This window comes from Salvelinus namaycush, chromosome 22 (assembly GCF_016432855.1).
Source record: "Salvelinus namaycush isolate Seneca chromosome 22, SaNama_1.0, whole genome shotgun sequence".
In the NCBI taxonomy this organism is placed as follows: domain Eukaryota; kingdom Metazoa; phylum Chordata; class Actinopteri; order Salmoniformes; family Salmonidae; genus Salvelinus; species Salvelinus namaycush.
Window position 1 is genome coordinate 22747462 of NC_052328.1, and position 20592 is coordinate 22768053.

General features: G+C 42.3%; 1 protein-coding gene across 4 annotated transcripts in view; it reads left to right on the plus strand.

The window, feature by feature from the left end:
• Window positions 1-1080: 1080 nt before the first annotated feature.
• Window positions 1081-20592, plus strand: part of LOC120017673 (carbohydrate sulfotransferase 15-like) — a 37337-nt gene continuing 17825 nt past the window's right edge. For 3 of the 4 annotated variants that reach the window (XM_038960590.1, XM_038960591.1, XM_038960593.1), the window contains exon 1: window positions 1082-1296. The gene's annotated coding sequence lies outside the window, so the exon portion shown is untranslated. Of the gene's footprint in view, window positions 1297-20592 lie in introns of all 4 variants that reach the window. The other variant, XM_038960594.1, reaches the window with a different exon arrangement.

The window sequence follows — 20592 nt, forward strand, 5'->3', positions numbered from 1 at the left end:
CAGGTCACTGTATTAGGGTAAAACTAAGCACTTAACTGAATATCTTAAGAAATGGTATTGTTTTAAATAGTACCATTTTTATCACAACATTTTCACCTAAGGTCTCACTTTATGAAGGTCACAGGATCGAAGTTGAATGAACCCAATAATCACATCTCTGTCACTAGCAAACACAGTCATGGGTGATACTGGTAACTCTAGAATTCACCCGAAAGGCACTCTGGGAAATATGGAAATAAGGCTTAAAACCCTACATAAGGGCTATTCAATTCCTGTCTTGGAGGGCTGAAACATTTCTGGTTTTGATTTTGTTATTATTTTTTAAAGAACCATCCCATCTACGGTTCTTCAGAGGCCATAAAGTGGTTATTTTATGGCATTGCTCTAAAAAAAGCTTATTTGGTTACAATTTGCTCTTTGATTTTTAAAAGAAGGGTAATTACCACCTTCCCACTTGGTTATGAATGCAGCATGAATACTTATGTCTCGAAGACATTTAGTAACTTTTACCTGTGTTGGAATTGCTTATGGCGAGGCTGGTCAGAGCCTGGTAGACCCTACCTACACCTGTGCCAAGTAGGCTAAAATACTGTATATTGGCAGGAATGCCTGTTTAGGCCGAATCCTTTTGTATTTTGGACTCCGTGTTTTTGATGGTATTGTCAGTCTTTTTGAAAATGTTCCTAAATATTTCTGCCAACCTTAATTTATGACCCTAGTTTTGCATCATAACTAGATTTAATCAGTCGGCAGCTTTTCAATTAAGGATAGTAGAAGGGGCTAGAAATGCAGACACTGGTGTCGCCTACAGTAGGAATGTTCGTTGTATTGCTGTGATTATTGCGGCTGTCCAGTACCCAATTCCTCTCTTCCCTTGGTCCCTTCCACTCTTCAGTGTCTTGCAGCTCGGTAAAAATAATCTGGAGAGACGAGATGCTACATAGGTTATTGCTTTCTGTGATCCTTGGGATGTCCATGCCCTAAACCCTAACCTCAACTGTTACCTTAATTTAACCCTTTTGAATTTGAATTTCAATGTAGTGACGTCAGAGCGTGGACATCCGAAGGATCCCATTTAGGTCATTGCTTGATAGTGACTAAACGCCCGCGCTATACAACCAGTGTTTGATAGAGTGCCATTCAAAAGAACGCAGTTGTGAATTCATAATAATGTGCCTGTGTAAACTCGTATACCTTACCTTATTGCGACAAAACTGAGTTAATTTTGTATGGATATGGAATGTTCATGAAGAGCGCGCAAAGAAGTCGCGTTGATTGATTCATCGGATCTTGAACGTGAGTAACAGCAATATAATTTGGCCACTCGTTATTACCAGCATGTGTAGGCAACATTTGACCGTTTTCTTTTGCCCGATATGCAAACCAAACAAAGTTGGTGGTCCTACTGTGGCTTAATAATGAGAGCATTCTCTCGTAGAGTACTGCTATTCCACCTAGAAATATTTACCCTATTCAGGGGTTGTACTATATATAGCCTTCACTCCAATTTGTGAGGACTTTTATGAACAAAATAAATAATGGAACCGGCAATGTACTTGTTTCTGATAACCAACTTCAACATTTTGCAGAAAATTAAGTTTTGTAAATTAGCCTATCCTGAGTAAATTTCAATGCCCATGCCAATATTTTAGCGACAGTGACCATCTTTGCGAGTTGTCAACATTTTAATGTTCTCATCTTGGAATCAAACTAGAGTTTCAACACACAAGGAGCAGCCAGTTAGTTTAATGCTTTGTGGCTATGTACTCCTACAATAGATTGCATTAGAAGACATATAAAGACAAACTGCTGCCCTTAGGGTGAACTAAATGTGTACCCATTAATTGAAGATTACATCCACTAACACATTATATCTAACACACTATTGGGGCCAAATTGAATGCCAAATTGCATTTCCACCTGCCACTGAGCATAAACTGGTGTAATCAACATTGTTCCCACTTCATTTCAAACCAAAAACTAAATTTGATCGCAGTGGAAAACTGGTTGGATTTGCAAAAAGTAATCAATGTAAGGGGATTTCGTCTTTTTTTTTCACTCAACTTTGAACCTAAATCCAATGACATGGTGAAATGTTTTGTTGATTTCACATTGAATTCACAGTAGTTGACAACTCAACCAAATGTAAATCAAAACGAAATATATTATAGAGGTGCTTGCTCAGATAGGAGCTGTGTCAGAAAGCTATTCTGAGGCAGACTTATTTTTCCTCAGTGAACAGCTGTAGAATATGTCTCAGTGTCATTCCTGGGGGTCGAATCCTCTTCTAGTCCACCAGAGACTAAACCACAAAAGGCTATTCCATGAGGTGGAATTAACAAATTAATTTCTCGGCACATCAGAAATGTAGTTTCTTCTCTCTCACAATTTAATTGTTTCATTACTTTATATCTGAACACACACACACACACACACACACACACACACACACACACACACACACACACACACACACACACACACACACACCTGTCAGGTAGGATGGCAATACCATATTGCATGAATCATCCACCGGTATCCAGAGGTGTTTGATGTCTGAATCAGTGGTACAATCTGTCATCTGCCAGATGTCAGAGTGCCCACTGTTTCCTTCTGACGTTTTCTCCACTTCCTCTCCCCCTCCTGTCTGAGAGCTGTGGTAGGCTATTGCTCAGTGCTCTGACGTGAGGCCATGGTAGGTAGACAGATGACCTTTGGATAAACCTGTCTCTGTGGACTCATGTTGACTTACGCTTAAAGTGCCTTTGAGCAAGCGGTGGGTCGGGGTTAGGGAGAAGTGGGTGGTTGAGGTTGGAGGACCTCTTCTTAACTCAGTCTCCCCAGTTCCTGTTTTTCCATGTTTGTGCCCTACCCTGGAGGTTGACTCACTGGACTAGAGGTTTCGTGGTCACCCATAGGCTGAGCAAAAGTTGGGAGCTTTTGAGACGCCAAGGCTGTGTTTCTCTTGGCACTATGTTGTACACTTTGGTCATGTTGAAATCATGAAAAGAGATTGCTATGGGGAAGCTTACCCTACCCTGCCGCCAAGCCCAAATTGGGGGAAAAAATACTTAGTCATTTTAGGAATAGCTTTTGTGTGTGCGTGCGTGCATGCACAACCCAGGATCCATGCTCAGAACCACAACAGTGGTGATGACAGTCTGTGTGTCTAAGCAGTTTCACAGCAAGAGCAGCCAACCACACTGCTGACCCTAGTCCAGGGAGAAGGAGATGACAGGTGAAATGATCGATAGACTTCCCGATGGAAGCTTCAACATCACTGTTACTTTATATCTTCAGTGTGACGCTTTGCCTCTAAACAGTGGCAGCTTCTTAGAGTGCTGTAGTACAGTAGACCTCCTTGGAGAGCTTCTGCTCTGTTCTATCCATATACTGTAGCTACATCCTCGGATTGATGGGCTCAGTGGAGGAGTAGGCATATTAGCCTGACGCCTTGACTTGTTTTTGAGTCATGAAGATCGTTATCTGTTGTTTTATGGGTAATGCTAACGCAAGCCCCACCCCTTCCTCCATGGCAGCTATTGATTGAGTTGATCGATGCCCAGTTAGTGATCAGGCAGAGAGAGTCTATTCCCCAAGGGCTACTCACATTTAATAGGCTGTGCTGACATCATTTATCTTCTGTGGGCCATAACAAAGATTTAGTGCATTTGCTATCTGCTGTTCCAGGCCATTCACGGTACATCTAACCACAGGATTCCATGATATTCCCACCCATCAAATACATTCCTTTGAATAGATAGATACAGAGACGTATATCTACATTTATGGCTCTAGATACTTGTAATCTATTTTACAGTGGTTTGTCTGTTGCCATGTTATGCTTTTCCCCCATTCAGTCATAGTTCCACATCTTCTGTATACCTCCTGTCCCCATTGGTCCATTGCCCCCTGTCCTCTTTCCCCCTCACTGAAAATGCACCTGTTAAACAGTAGGAGGAACCTTTCAACATAACCTTGGTTGTTATGAAGTTTTAATGACATTAAAGCACCGTGCAATGGTCCCACACTTCAATAGAAACATACAGATCTTAGCTTAAAACCACAGCTTGGTGCCAGATGGCTCAGCACTGGACTGCAATGACCTGCTGTCCTGAACTTGTCAAGACCTCACCAGTGAAAACAGTGTCTTCTGGGAATGACTCTTACAACACTAGGCTAATTATCCTTATCTCTCAAGTGATAGGACATGGACATACAATATAGGTCTTATAGACTCCTTTCAAGCCCCCATTTTCCCAAACTAGCGTTCGCGACCCCATGTGGGGTCACCTGATTTGAAAATGGGGTTGCGAGAGAAACTCTGAAATAAAAAATTGCGCTTGGTTCATAGAATCGGGGTGATTACGCCAGTTTGGGAGCCCTTGTGCTAATGTAATAGTTGCTGCCGGTAAGAGTCTTTAGTTGCATAGATATTAAACCCGTGTTAATGGGGTTGCGAGTTCATTAACTTACAGACACAACCCTCCAATGAATGTCAGAAGTTAAAATATTGAGGGAAAGTTTTTTGTGGTTATGTGTTCATTACATTTTCAGAAATGAGAGAAAATAGCCTGATGTTGATATATTTCTGTAGTGAATCACTCTCTTTCTCTGTAACAAAAATAATGGTGGAAAAAAGAAACCTAATCTGACCCAATGAGGTAAATTAATCAGACTTCCAGATCTCTGTGTTCTTCTAAGAACACATTTTGGTTTCCCTGCCAACATGTAACCGGACTTACTCTGGGCCAGGCCTAAGGCTATGTCCCTGTCAACATCTAATTGGACTTAGCCTTAGGCCTGGCCCAGAGTATGTTCTCTACCTGGATGCACTTATTCTCAATGGAGGGTGATGAACAGTGTGCTGTTATTCCAATGTGTTCCAGTCCTTTTTACCACAAAGCCTAGTTTTTACTTATTGTTTTGCACAATATAAATCACAAATCTCCCCTAACAGAAGGGGATTCCTCTCTTATCGCACTCTTTTGCAATGGTTGTGTTTTTGTGCCATCTCTTTCCCAATCCCGGTAGCCCCTCAGAGTGTTCTGAACAAGACATTCCTCTGGAAGTGGTAAACATGTAGACAGGATTAGTTCACTTTCTTACTCTCCTCTTTAACTGCTTTGCCAAGTCTCTGGAACGACAGAGTATTAAGAGAGAGATGGACTGCACAACAAAGTCAGGCAAGAGTTGTCTATAGTCAGTCAATGTGAGAGGAAGGAGAAATGTAGAATGGGTAAAGGAGACGGAGTATGAGGAGAGAGAGGGAAGAGAATACTTTTTAATGTCATATTTTATCTGAAATAATGGCATGATTTATAAAGAGAACACACTCTCTGTAGTATTTTATTTCCTTCTCCTTTTCTGTAGTTAATCCTGCCCAAAGCAGATCTTTGTGAAGGCTGTAAATACCAGGGGTGTAGTGCTGCCAGAGTGCGGAGGAGTGGCACTCCCTCACTTTTTTTCAATTTAAGAATACAATGTGCTGGTTAAACTATTTCTGGAAAATGTATTCGGATAAATTCTAAATAAATTCTATTTAATTACCACAAAAATTCCATGAAAAATTATAGAATCACAAACCAAATAAATATGTATCGTAGCCTAGAGGTAAATGGTGGTTTCTTCCCTGTCTTCTCTCTGATGGTGGCGAGAATGATGAAGAACTATAGACTACATGTGTGCAATGCGGAGGCTCGTCGGAGTCTTGATCACTTTGGCCAATCAGAACATTACAAAAAAATCCAAATTCACTGTGTGTCTGCCTTGACGTTCATAAACCTCCATGGACCCGTCTTGCGCAATGGAACCCAGAATGATATGTGACCACTTGGTTACACCGTTCTGCCAAGGACACCCCAACCAGAGTGGCCACCGCATAGCCCAAGGAGCCTGACTCTCTGGAAGTTGCTGTAGCCCTGCTTGTGATATTTAGCCTTCATTGGCTATAGGTTGAGATGCAGGGCCCGTTCTAGCTTGGTATGTCAGGGTGGGCAATTGGAAATGTGAATTGGTCCAAGTTGGAGGTAATAATGCATGTAGATTATAGTTTATTGAGATACATCAATACACCACACCAAAAGCTTGATTTTATGGCTGTTTTAAAACAAATTTCCTGCAATTATTTATGTTCACTGCTTGTTCAATTGATTTGATAGAATGTTTAATCTATGCAAATAAATTATATGAATTGATAGTTCACCTCTCTGTTTTCTTTTGTACAGTACTGTATATTGTAACCATGGGATATGAACCTAGGTCTCCCACAGGAGCAACCAATGTCTTAGACCAATAGGAAATTCCCAATTGGGCTGAGGGCAGACACTGGTTTTGAATTTCGCAGGCAGGGTTACCTGGTTGCGTGACCATGACCGCCTCATGTCCGCAAAACTAATCAAATCAAAGTTTATTTATAATAGAGTGTGTAAGCTTCACAATACAATGAAATGCCTACTCACAATAAAGTTATCCTTGCAAACAGTGCAATGATATTAAGCTGGAGATTGTCTGGTTGGATATTTGCCTTTCCAAAACCAAGCCGATTTTGTTGGGTGTGTTACAGGCCGCGCAATCAGATTGCATTTAATGAAGGTCTTGAAATTGTTGTAAAATTGTAATGATTCCCTGGTGAAGGAAATCATTTTGTTAGGGGGTTTCAATAATGATGTTTGCAAAAAGGATAGCACAACCCACAATGTATTTTTGCACTTCTGTAGATCACTTTCTCTGACCCAATTGATAAAAGATCCCACCAGGGTATGTGAAACAGTGCAAAGTATGATTGACTTAATATTGGTGTCTGATCAATCCAAAATATAGCAGAGTGGAGTAATAGTATATGGAATCAGTGATCATTTTATTACATTTTGCACAAGGAGAGTTTTTAAAGATACATTTAAGTGTCACAACTGTTAGAATCAGAGGACTCAAAAAATACTGTGTTGAAATGTTTAAGTGGCTAAAATTGACTGGTCACCTGTGCTGGATAGTGTAGGGGTAGACAGTGCCTGTGAAGTCTTTAAATGTGGATTCCTTGGTGAGGTGAATGTGATGGCTCCCATTAGACGGGTCAGGATAAAGCAGAGATCTAGCCCTTAGTTTAATCATGAGATTCTAGAATCTATCCAAGCAAGGAATAAGGCCAAATTTAAGAACTCTCAAGAGCAGCTGGATTTTGTCCTATATAAACGTCACAGAAATGAAGCAAAGAGCAGGATGGATGAAGCTAAAAGGGGTTACTTTGCTGATAAAATCATTGAAAAGAAAAGACCCTAAAAAGTTTGGGAAATAATTTAACTAGGCTGTAGTAGTACTACCAAAAACAAACTAAACTGTATTAGGCTGAACATCAGGGGGGAGATGGTATATGAAAAAGCAGAGGTTGCCAATGAATTCAACTCTTTTATTACTTCTGTTTCCAGTAAGCTGGCTAGCAAGCTGCCTGCCAGTTGTGGTTTGTATGGGAATGACCAAGTCAAGAAGTATTATGCCGAGTTAGGGGTTCAGCCAAACTCTTTTTCTTTTGCAAAGGTAGCAACAGCCAAAATAGCAAGTATGCTAGCAGAGCTTAACAGTTCTAAAGCCACAGGCCTGGATAACATTCCTGCAAGTGTAACGGATGTGAAATGGCTAGCTAGTTAGCGGTGGTGCGCGCTAATAGCCTTTCAATCGGTGACGTCACTTGCTCTGAGACCTTGAAGTAGTGGTTCCCCTTGCTCTGCAAGGGCCGTGGCTTTTGTGGAGCGATGGGTAACGATGCTTCGTTGGTGACTGTTGTTGTGTGCAGAGGGTCCCTGGTTCGCGCCCGGGTCGGGGCGAGGGGACGGACTAAAGTTATACTGTTACACAAGGTTTCTTATAGATTCTGCTGAGCAAATTGCCCCTTGTATTACGCATATCGTTAACCTCTCTTTTGAACAAGGCACCTTTCCCAGGGACATTAAACACACTAAAGTTATACCTCTGTATAAGAAGGGGATAAGGTCTGAACCTGGGAATTATAAGCCTGTATCTATCCTCAGTATAACATCAAAGATCCTGGAGAGAGTTGTACATGAGCAAGTGTATTAATACATGTCAACAAACAAAGTCTAATGTATGATTTTTAGTCGGGTTTTAGAAAAACATACTCCACTGATTCATGTCTACTTTACTTGACTGACTTCATCAGGAAAGAGATTGATGAGGGAAATCTCTGTGGAAGGGTACTGCTTGACCTACAGAAGGCCTTTAATACAGTTAACCACTGTCTCCTAATCTCCAAACTGGAGGCACTGGGGTTAAGCAGTATCCCTCTAGGCTGGGTAAAGTCCTATTTATCAGGAAGGGAGCAAGTAGTAGAGGATAATGGTTCACTGTCTCAGGCAAAACCAATGAGTTGTGACATTCCGCAGGGGAGCGTGCTTGGGCCTCTACTGTTTTTACTGTATATTAACGATATGAAAGATGCTTGTTCTTGCCGTCTTTTCCTTTATGCGGATGACTCGACCCTTCCTGTGTCGCACGAAAGTAAAACTATGTTGGAGAGCATATTTAGCACAGAGCTTACTAACATTAGCAAATGGCTTGGAGATAATGCACCATCTCTGCACTTAGGTAAAACTGAGGCGATTCTTTTTGGATCCAGACCTGAATTGAGTACAGTAGGACCTCTGAAATCAGAGTGGAGTTAAGGGGTGAGGTGCTGACTACTAAAACCTTTGTTAGCTACCTGGGATGCATCCTTGATGGAAGCTTGGGAGGTGTGAGCATGGCTACTAAAGTGCGAGGGAAGGTTAATGCCAGGACTGAGTTTTTGGCTAGAAAGTCCAAGCTGCTTGATAAGGACTCCATGAAAATACTAGCCACTGCCCTTATTCAATGCCATTTTGACTACGCTAGTACTTCCTGGTTTGGGGACTTATCTAAGCTTATGAAGGGCAAGCTCCAGATATCCCAGAATAAGCTGATCAGGGTAGTATTGAAGGTGAGTCCACGTACTCACATAGGCAGGAGCTGCTTTCAGGAACTCAACTGGCTGCCTGTTGATGCTAGGGTGTCCCAGATTAGACTAGGTATGGTTTACAGGAGTATTTATGGTTCTGCGCCCAGATATTTAACTGACTACTTTCACCATGTTAGGGACACACACAATCACAGCACCAGATCAGGTGTTGCTAATGTATGCTTATAGAGGTTCAGGAGTAATGCTGGGAAATGTACTTTCTTGTATACTGGAGCCTCCGAGTAGAATGAGTTGCCTCTGCCCTTAAAAACGACATCCTCTCTGGGCAGCTTTAAAAATAAGGTAAACTGTTTGATGTCTTCTGTGCCCATATGAATGACCCCCAGTGGTGGAAAAAGTATCCAATTGTCATACTTGAGTAAAAGTAAAGATACCTTAATAGAAAATGACTACTTCAGTAAAAGTATTTGGTTTTAAAAATACTTTAGTATCAAAAGTAAATGTAGTTGCTAAAATGTACGATATAAGTATCAACAGTAAAAGTACGAACAATTTAACATTCCTTATATTAAGCAAACCAGATGGCACAATTATTATACTTTTTTTTTACATGTAGCCAGGGTCACACTCCAACACTCATAATTTACAAACAAAGCATTTGTGTTTAGTGAGTCTGCCAGATCAGAAGGAGTAGGATCTGGTGCTGTCATACTGTGTTCAACCGTGTTCGATCTTGTCTAGCCATCTTGTTTCAAGAGGACCACAATGGAAATAAGTCCCAGATTGTATTGTGTGTTATCCTTCATGATTTTGCTCATGTGCATGGATGGCTTTTTCGAATTTTTCAAGGGTGCTTGTTTTTTCTAAATGGTCGAAGTAATAAACTAAACTATATGTATTTGTATTTACATTAGACTATAGCCTACAAATAGCTATACCAATATACCATGCCTATTAGGCTATCGGTTACTGCACATTGTTGTGGTTTGTTCGTGAACTGGCTGAATGGCAGAGCTATCCTTCAGCTATCCTTCAGCATTACAAGTTGGTTCAACAAATGGACGTTAGAGGTAGTTTTGTGGCAACCCAACGAAAGGGGTTAAGTATGTGTAAAAAAAAAAAAAAAACATTAAAAAAAACTCTTAATATATATATCTCTTAGATTTAGGACAGATACTTCAAAACCTTGTTTCTTATGATTTAGCTATTGACTGTCCTTTTTGCCATTTATGAATGTGTTATCCAATGCATTTCTATAGGCTTTAGTAGTAAAGGCCAAAATCAATATCTTTGTTTATTTTTTTCTTTTCTTACACCTAAAATTCTAAATCAAATGGCTAAATGATCAATAGTATGGCCATCTTAAATCAATTCCATAGGTAAGCTTAGCACCCCCCCCCCCCCCCGTCTTAGACTCTAAAGAATTAACATCATTGTGCTATTCTGGGGCTGTCCTTTCAGCACCACGAAGGGCATTCCTATCGCTTGAATTAAAATGACATATCATCAAGATCTGTTGCCTACGCCGAATAGTCATACTCATCACTTATTTTTATTATTACAAATAGAAGATTATCATTTCTCACAATGGTGCTCATTTTGTAACGTTCGATCAAAGCAGGTGGTAGGCCAGATCACCAACAACAAGGAGGCAGCCTATAGGAAGGAGATCAGAGACATGGCAGTGTGGTGCCAGGACAAAAACCTTTCCCTCAACGTGATCAAAACAAAGGACATGATTGTGGACTACAGGAAAAGGAGGGCCCAGCACAGAGAAGGTTGAGTGCTTCCAAGTTCCTTGGTGTCCAAATCACCAACAAACTATCATGGTCCAAACACACCAAGATAGTCATGAAGAGGGCACGACAACGCCTATTCCCCCACAGGAGACTGAAAAGATTTGGCATGGGTCCTCATATCCTCAAAAAGTTATACAGCTGCACCATCGAGAGCATCCTGAATGGTTGCATCACCATCTGTAATGGCAATTGTTCCATATCGGACCGCAAGGCGCACCAGAGGGCAGTGCGTGTGGCCCAGTACATCACTGGGGCCAAGCTTCCTGCCATCCAGGACCTCTATACCAGGCGGTGTCAGAGGAAGGCCCTAAAAATTACCAAAGCTACCCTAGTCAAAGACTGTCCTCTCTGCTACCGCACGGCAAGGGGTACCGGAGCGCCAAGTCTAGGTCCAAAAAGGCTTCTTAACAGCTTCTACCCCCAAGCCATAATACTGCTGAACAGCTAATCAAATGGCTACCCGGACTATTTGCATTGACCCCCCCCCCCCAACCCCTTTTTTACATTGCTGCTACTTGCCGTTTATTATCTGTGCGTACCCCTACCTACATGTACATATTATCTCAACTAACCTGTACCCCCACACATTGACTCGGTACTGGTATCCCCTGTATGTAGCATAGTTATTGTTATTTTATTGTTGGTCTTTTATTTTTTTACTTAATTTTTTGGGGTAAATATTGTCCTTTTGGACAACGCCCCATTCTGAGGTCCAGAGCGCTCTGGAGCAGGTTTTCATCAAGGATGTCTCTATACTTTGCTCAGTTCGTCTTTCCCTCGATCCTGACTTGTCTCCCAGTCCCTCCGCTGAGAAACATTCCCACAGCATGATGCTTGGCATTCAGGCCAAAGAGTTCAATTTTGATTTCATCAGACAAGAGAATCTTGTTTCTCATGGTCTGAGAGTCTTTAGGTGCCTTTTGGCAAACTCCAAGTGGGCTTTCATCTGCCTTTTACTGAGGAGTGGCTGAAACATCTCAATGATGATCAATGGAAACAGTATGCACCTGCGCTCAATTTCGAGTCTCATAGCAAAGTGTCTGAATACTAAATACTAAAAAAAACATTTGCAAAAATTTCTAAACCTATTTTTGCCTTGTCATTATGGGGTATTGTGTGTAGATTGATGAGGGGGGGAAATTATTTCATCCATTTTATAAGGCTGTAACGTAACAAAATATGGAAAAAGTAAAGGGGTCTGAATACTTTACAAATGCACTTTACGCTTTGATTGAAACAATACAAGAAAGGCTATAGTTTGTTAATACCATCTGCTCTAATTCACTCTAAATTAATATTCCCATGAAACTGATTGAGATCAATCAAGTCATTGCTATGGAGATGCAGTTTGGATGTTTCATCGGTAAAACTTGAAGAATTATCATTCACCATTGACCGTGATGATGGCCTATTTTGAAATTAGGTAGCCTCCTGTATGCTTGGTGTTTGAGGGTATTAAAATACAACCTTTTCTTCAGACAATATGTGTGGGCATATGCAGACGTTGCAATTGGAGGATGCATTTTCTATAATGATATGCTATTCAATTGGCTACATCTGTCGGTACAAACTTTGATTGAGGAAATGTTGACGTCTGAATATATTCAGTTTAAAAAAAAATACTTTACACTCCCATTCCATAACATGGATGAAAGCGAGTACTTTAAAGGAAGGAGACATCCCCTATGATAGCACTTTGTGTCTTTGAAAGCCTACCTAGGAATCCCACTGGGCTGCTGCCTGTCACATTCTCCCACAGCACAGAGAGGGGTGAAGAGGGGGCTGATTGCCGTGTGTGTGTGTGTGTGTGTGTGTGTGTGTGTGTGTGTGTGTGTGTGTGTGTGTGTGTGTGTGTGTGTGTGTGTGTGTGTGTGTGTGTGTGTGTGTGTGTGTGTGTGTGTGTGTGTGTGTGTGTGTGTGTGTGTGTGTGGATGGATATGGAGGCTTTGAAATACAGGTGACTGCATAACCTACTCACCAACTGGGGCCGGCTCTTCAGGACGTCCAGGATCCAATTGCAGAAGGAGGTGTTTAGTCCCAGGGTCCTTAGCTTAGTGATGAGCTTGGGAGGCACTATGGTGTTGAATGCTGAGCTGTAGTCAATGAACAACATTCTCACATAGGTGTTCCTCTTGTCCAGGTCGGAGAGAGCAGTGTGGAGTGCAATAGAGGTTGTGTCATCTGTGGATCTGTTGTGGCGGTATGCGAATTGGAGTGGGTCCGGGGTGTCTGGGATGATGGGGTTGATGTGATCCATGACCAGCCTTTCAAAGCATTTCATGGCTACAGATGTGAATTGCTGTGGAGCAATATTCATTTAGACAGGTTATCTTGGCGTTCTTGGGCACAGGGACTATGGTGGTCTGCTTGAAACATGTAGGTATTACAGAAAAGGTCAGGGAGAGGTTGAAAATGTCAGTAAAGCCACCCGCCAGCTGGTCAGTGCATGCTCTGAGTATGTGTCCTGGTAATCTGTCTGGTCGCAGGGCCTTGTGAATGTTAACCTGTTTAAAGTTCTTAATCACATCTGCTACGGAGAGCGAGATCACACAGTTGTCTGGAACTGCTGGTGCTCTCATGCATGGTTCAGTGTTGCGTTCCTCGAAGTGAACATAGAAGGCATTTAGCTTGTCTGGTAGGCTTATGTCACTGGGCAGCTCGCGGCTGGGTGTCTCTTTGTAATCCGTGATAGTTTGCAAGCCCTGCTACATCCGACCAGCATCAGAGCCGGGGTATTAGGATTCAATCTTAATCCTGTATTGACGCTTTGCCTGTTTGATGGCTCGTAGGAGGTCATAGCGAGATGTTTTATAAGAGTCCGGATTAGTGTCCCGCTCCTTGAAAGTGGCAGCTCAACTTTTAACTCACTGCGGATGTTGCCTGTACTCCTTGGCTTATGGTTGGGATATTGTGACGACCCTCCCACTCTGTCTGCCGTATTCTTTCTCTTTGCTCTTGTTTTCTTTATTAGGATGCCGGTGGGCGGAGCTGCGAGTGTCGTCAGCAAAATGGGACACACCTGGGCTTGGGTGTGTCCCAGGATAAATACACCTCTTCCTCATTCATTGAGGAGACTCTCTCCATGCAGACACACTTATAGATTTTGTTTGTGGCTGTTTTGTTTGTTTGCGTTGGCACCTTTCAACACCCCTCATTATCACATTTTTGCACGCAACCACTCACTTACACTACTGATTACTGACTACACACACCATTGTTAATTGTGTTTAGTTTACTTTAGTTAATAAATATATTTTGTTATTCCTTATCTCCATTTTGTCTCCCTTTTTGTTACAAACTTCGAGCCGGTTCGTGACAATATGTGCGTACGGTCACTGTTGGGGGTTTGTGTGTGTACCTTGGTGGACAGGTGTGTGGGAAAGGGAGAGACCTGCTGTAATGGGCTCCTGAAGACATCCCTTCTCTGTTTACAGAGGAAGTTAAACATGAGATTTGGGGCTGCAGGGTTTCCATGTCCCTGAGTCTGTAGGCATCTGTCTTGTAACTGCATATCATTACAAGGAGACCTGCTATTTTTAAAGTTTTAATTTGTGTATTCAGGTGTTTCCGTGCCCTCCTGAGTGTGGGGGGTCGGGTGTGTTTTACGTTAGCTCATTCCTCAGAGGTAGAGCAGACTGCCCCCCCAACAACAAAAATAAGACACAGAAGAGAGGGCAGAACCCTGCTTTCAGCTTTATATCTCCCCTCCCTCCTCCACCAGTACCAGTACAGATGTAGGATCTTAATTTGATCACCTTGTTGCATAGGGCCGGGACGATACCAGTATCGCAATACTCATTATTGTGATGGCAAGTAAAACAAAACACAACACAAAGTGGATTTAACTTCTAATGTTGGAAACTAACATCATTATGTTGTTTTCATTTTTGCCATGGAAAGAAATATTATGAAACTGGTATCATTTCCCTACTGTTGCAGGAAATGTAAAACTTGTAGTGTATTTGAGGTTTAAAAAGACTTCTAGATTTCCCTTCACTGGAACTAAGGGGACTAGCCCGCACCATTAAAAAACAGCACCAGACCATTATTCCTCCTCCACCAAACTTTACAGTTGTCATTATGCAATTGGGCAGGTAGCGTTCTCCTGGCATCCGCCAAACCTAGATTCGTCTGTCGGACTACCAGATGGTGAAGTGTGATTCATCACTCCAGAGAACGTGTTTCCACTGCTCCAGAGTCCAATGGCTGTGAGCTTTACACCACTCCAGCCGACGCTTGGCTTTGCACATCGTGATCTTAGGCTGGTGTGCGGCTGCTCGGCCAGGGAAACCCAAATTTTGAAGCTCCCGGCAAACAGTTCTTGTGCTGACATTGCTTCTAGAGGCAGTTTGGAACGCGGTAGTGAGTGTTGCAACCGAGGACAAACTATTTTTATGCGCAACACGCTTTAGCACTCTGCGGTCCCGTTCTGTGAGCTTGTGGGGCCTACCACGTAGCTGCTGAGACGTTGTTGCTCCTAGATGTTTCCACTGCCCCGGTACCGGGGAAGCTGCAGGGCAGAAATTTGACGAACTGACTTCTTGGAAAGGTGGCATCCTATGACGGTGCCACATTGAAAGTCACTGAGCTCTTCAGTAAGGCCATTCTACTACAAATGTTTGTCGATGGAGATTGCATGGCTGTGTGCTCGATTTTATAAACCTGTCAGCAACGTGCTAAAATAGCCAAATCCACTCATTTTTAAAGGGGTCAAATTACAACACTTTTTTTTTTACATAGTCCCCCCATTTTAGGGGACCAAACGTATTGTGACAAATTCATTTATATGTGTATTAAAGTAGTCAAAAGTGTAGTATTTGGTCCCATGTTCATAGCACACAATGATTACTTCAAGCTTGTGACTACAAATTTGTTGATGCGTTTGCTGTTTGTTTTGGTTGTGTTTCAGATTATTTTGTGCTCGATAGAAATGAATGGTAAATAATGTACTGTGTCATCACTCTTATTGAAAATAAGAATATAATATGTTATTAAACACTTACACATTAATGTGGATGCTACCATGATTACGGATAGTCCTGAATGAATCGTGAATAATGATGAGTGAAAAAGTTACAGATGCACAAATATCATACCACCCCCAAAAAATGCTAACCTCCACTGTTATTGTAATGGTGAGAGGTTAGCATGTCTTGGGGGTATGATATTTGTGCGTCTAACTTTCCCACTCATCACTATAACCGCATAGTCATCGTATAATTTCAAATCCAAAGTGCTGGAGTACAGAGCCAAAACAACAAAATACTTGTCACTGTCCCAATACTCATTTATTAATCTGCCATCCTAGAAATTGTTCGTGTGAGGGGCATTGTACAGAAAAATGTATCAGTGATTGGAACGTCTCTAACAAATGTAACCAATCAGAGTATCAAAGTTGATAATGTCATTGTTTAGGCCGGCTCTGGCCCAACCCATCCGTTTCTGGGACCAATCAGAACAGTCAGAGTGTGTTTGCATTCATAAGCATAAGCACACGCTCCTAATGTTTATCTGGCTGGCCTCACTCAGCTCAGGTCAATAGATTACAATTTATCTCCTTGGCAGGGAATGAAAGCCACGTATAAATCTTGATATTTGCTCCTGCAGGCCCTAATACTCCAATTTCATTCAGAAAACAGAGAAAGAGACAGTGAGACAGATTGGCCAGAGTGATGTGGATGGGTAGCCAGGCAACCACCTTGTGGAGAGGACCTCAAACACATAGCATTTTTGGGGGGTAATTGTATTTCTAACTCAGCTCAAGAGCATGTAGACATTGTGAGTAATCCAAATGGAAATATGACTCACATCAACCTTTGTAACATTGAGCACTCATGGTGGCTGCAAACATCTGCTCGGATATCCACAAGGATTCTAGGTTATGGTAGAAATTACTGTGGGTGTGTGTTACTGTATCAATCATTCCCTTCCATACGGTATAAAAATATATATAAAATGTATTTTAAATACATTTGCATATTTCCTCAAATGTATGTAATGCCTGATAATATTATTAAATGAATGGCAATGTCATCTAGTCTACAGGGTGGCCAAAGTGGCTCCTAATTCGGCTTCTTAAATTCCTCTCTATGTATTATAGGGCCCTATAAAACGTATTGTAAGGTCCTATAAAGCGTTTTGTAGGGCCCTATAAAATCTGCGTTGTGGAGAACACGGACGGGATCATAGAATCCAGACATTAAAACTGAATTCAACAATATGTGGTCTAAGGCACTGCATCTCAGTGCTAGAGGCGTCACTACAGACTGTGGTTCGATTCTAGGCCGTATCACAACCGGCCGTGATTGGGAGTCCCATAGGGTGGCGCACAATTGGCCCAGCATCATCCGGGTTAGGGTTTGGCCAGGCTAGGAGCTGTAAATAAGAATTTGTTCTTAGCTGACTTGCCTAGTTAAATGTATGTAAAAAATGTATTGAACTGAGTAGGAAATCAACTAAATGTGTTGAAAGTAATAGAACATTCAGTATATGTAATTTTTTTCACCCCTTTTTTCTCCCCAGTTTCGTGGTATCCAATTGGTAGTAGTTACAGTCTTGTCTCATCGCTGCAACTCCCGTACGGACTCAGGAGAGGCGAAGGTCGAGAGCCATGTGTCCTCCGAAACATAACCCAACCAAGTCGCACTGCTTCTTGACACAAGGCCCATTCAACCCGGAAGTCAGCGTGCACTGCGCCCGGCCCTCCACAGGAGTGGCTAGTGCACGATGAGACAAGGATATCCCTGCCAGCCAAACTCTCCCTAACTCGGACGACGCTGGGCCAATTGTGCGCCACCTCATGGGCCACCCGGTCGCGGCCGGCTGCGACAAAGCCTGGACTCAAACCCAGAATCTCTAGTGGCACAGCTAGCACTGCGATGCAGTTCCTTAGACCACTGCGCCACTCGGGAGGACGAACATTCAGTATTTTGCCCAAGTTAATCATAAGACATGAACAAAATGCATCAGTGATTTGTATTTTCATGCAACCTTCTGAAATTGCACAGGCATGCCCCTGTCACAGTGCCTTCGGAAATTATTCAGACCCCTTCCCTTTTTCCACATTTTGTTACTTTACAGCCTTATTATAAAATGGATGAAAAAAAAATCATCACAAAGTGTAGACATACGCTCGCCCCGCACATACAGTGCCTTCGGAAAGTATTCAGACCCCTTGACATTTTCCACATTTTGTTACATTACAGCCTTATTCTAGAATTTATTAAATTGTTTCTCCCCCGTCAACACACAATACCCCATAATGACAAAGCGAAAACAAGTTTTTAGAAATTTTAGCAAATGTATTAAAAATTAAAAACAGAAATACCTTATTTACATAAGTATTCAGATGCTTTGCTATGAGACTTGAAATTGAGCTCAGGTGCATCCTGTTTCCATTGATCATCCTTGAGATGTTTCTAAAACTTGATTGAAGTCCACCTGTGGTAAATTCAATTGATTGGACATGATTTGGAAAGGCACACACCTGTTTATATTAGGTCCCACAGTTGACAGTGCATGTCAGAGCAAAAACCAAGTCATGAGTTTGAAGGAAAGTCCGTAGAGCTCTGAGATAGGATTGTGCTGAGGCACAGATCTGGGGAAGGGTACCAAAACATTTCTGCAGCATCAAAGGTCCCCAAGAACACAGTGGCCTTCATCATTCTTAAATGGAAGAACTTTGGAACCACCAAGACACTTCCTAGAGCTGGCTGCCCGGCCAAACTGAGCAACCAGGGGAGAATGGCCTTGGTCAGGGAGATGACCAAGTACCCTATGGTCACTCTGACAGAGCACTAGAGTTCCTTTGTGGAGATGGGAGAACCTTCCAGAAGGACAAGTGTCTCTGCAGTACTCCACCAATGAGGCCTTTATGGTAGAGTGACCAGACTGAAGCCACTCCTCAGTAATAGGCTCATGACAGCCCACTTGAAGTTTGCCAAAAGGCACCTAAAGACTCTCAAACTATGAGAAACAAGATTCTCTGGTCTGATGAAACCAAGATTGAACTATTTTGCCTGAATGCCAAGCATCACATCTGGAGGAAACCTGGCATCATCCCTATGCTGAAGCATGGTGGTGGCAGCATCATGCTGTGGGGATGTTTTTCAGCGGCAGGGACTGGGAGACTAGTCAGGATCGAGGAAAAGATGAACGGAGTAAAGTACAGAGAGATCCTTGATGAAAACCTGCTCCAGAGCGCTCAGGACCTCAGACTGGGGAGAAGGTTCACCTTCCAAAAGGACAACGACACTAAGTACACAGCCAAGACAACACAGGAGTGGCTTCGGGACAAGTCTATGTATGTCCTTGAGTGGCCCAGCCAGAGCCCGGACTTGAACCCGATCGAACATCTCTGGAGAGACCTGAAAATAGCTGTGCAGCGACGCTCCCCATTCAACCTGACAAAGCTTGAGAGGATCTGCAGAGAAGAATGGGAGAAACTCCTCAAATACAGATGTGCCAAGCTTTTTTTTAACCTTTATTTTCCGTGGCAAGTCAGTTAAGAACAAATTCTTATTTTCAATGACGGCCTAGGAACAGTGGGTTAACTGCCTTGTTCAGGGGCAGAACGACAGAGTTTTACCTTTCAGCTTGGGGATTCAATCTTGCAACCTTTCGGTTACTAGTACAACGCTCTAACCACTAGGCTACCTGCCGCCCCGCTTGTAGCGTCTTACCAAAGAAGACTCAATGCTGTAATCGCTGCCAAAGGTGCTTCAACAAAGTACCGAGTAAAAGGTCTGAATACTTATGTAAATGTGATATTTCAATTATTTATTGAAAACAATTATCAACAATTATTATTAGTTCAATCTTGGTTTCATCAGACCAGAGAATCTTGTTTCTCATAGTTTGAGAGTCTTTAGGTGCCTTTTGGCAAACTTCAAGTGGGCTGTCATGAGCCTATTACTGAGGAGTGGCTTCAGTCTGGTCACTCTACCATAAAGGCCTCATTGGTGGAGTACTGCAGAGACACTTGTCCTTCTGGAAGGTTCTCCCATCTCCACAAAGGAACTCTAGTGCTCTGTCAGAGTGACCATAGGGTACTTGGTCATCTCCCTGACCAAGGCCATTCTCCCCTGGTTGCTCAGTTTGGCCGGGCAGCCAGCTCTAGGAAGTGTCTTGGTGGTTCCAAAGTTCTTCCATTTAAGAATGATGAAGGCCACTGTGTTCTTGGGGACCTTTGATGCTGCAGAAATGTTTTGGTACCCTTCCCCAGATCTGTGCCGCAACACAATCCTATCTCAGAGCTCTACGGACTTTCCTTCAAACTCATGACTTGGTTTTTGCTCTGACATGCACTGTCAACTGTGGGACCTAATATAAACAGGTGTGTGCCTTTCCAAATCATGTCCAATCAATTGAATTTACCACAGGTGGACTTCAATCAAGTTTTAGAAACATCTCAAGGATGATCAATGGAAACAGGATGCACCTGAGCTCAATTTCAAGTCTCATAGCAAAGCATCTGAATACTTATGTAAATAAGGTATTTCTGTTTTTAATTTTTAATACATTTGCTAAAATTTCTAAAAACTTGTTTTCGCTTTGTCATTATGGGGTATTGTGTGTTGACGGGGGGGAAACAATTTAATAAATTCTAGAATAAGGCTGTAATGTAACAAAATGTGGAAAATGTCAAGGGGTCTGAATACTTTCCGAAGGCACTGTATGTGCGGGGCGAGCGTATGTCTACACTTTGTGTAGCTGTTAGCGATGATGCTAATGATTACCTTCTTCTGGTAGTCTAAAAACGGGTAGCTGGAGCCATCTAAGCAGTTGGCTGTATCAGAAGTGATCTTGTGTGTATGTGCAACTGTGTGGTGGTGAACTACAGAATAA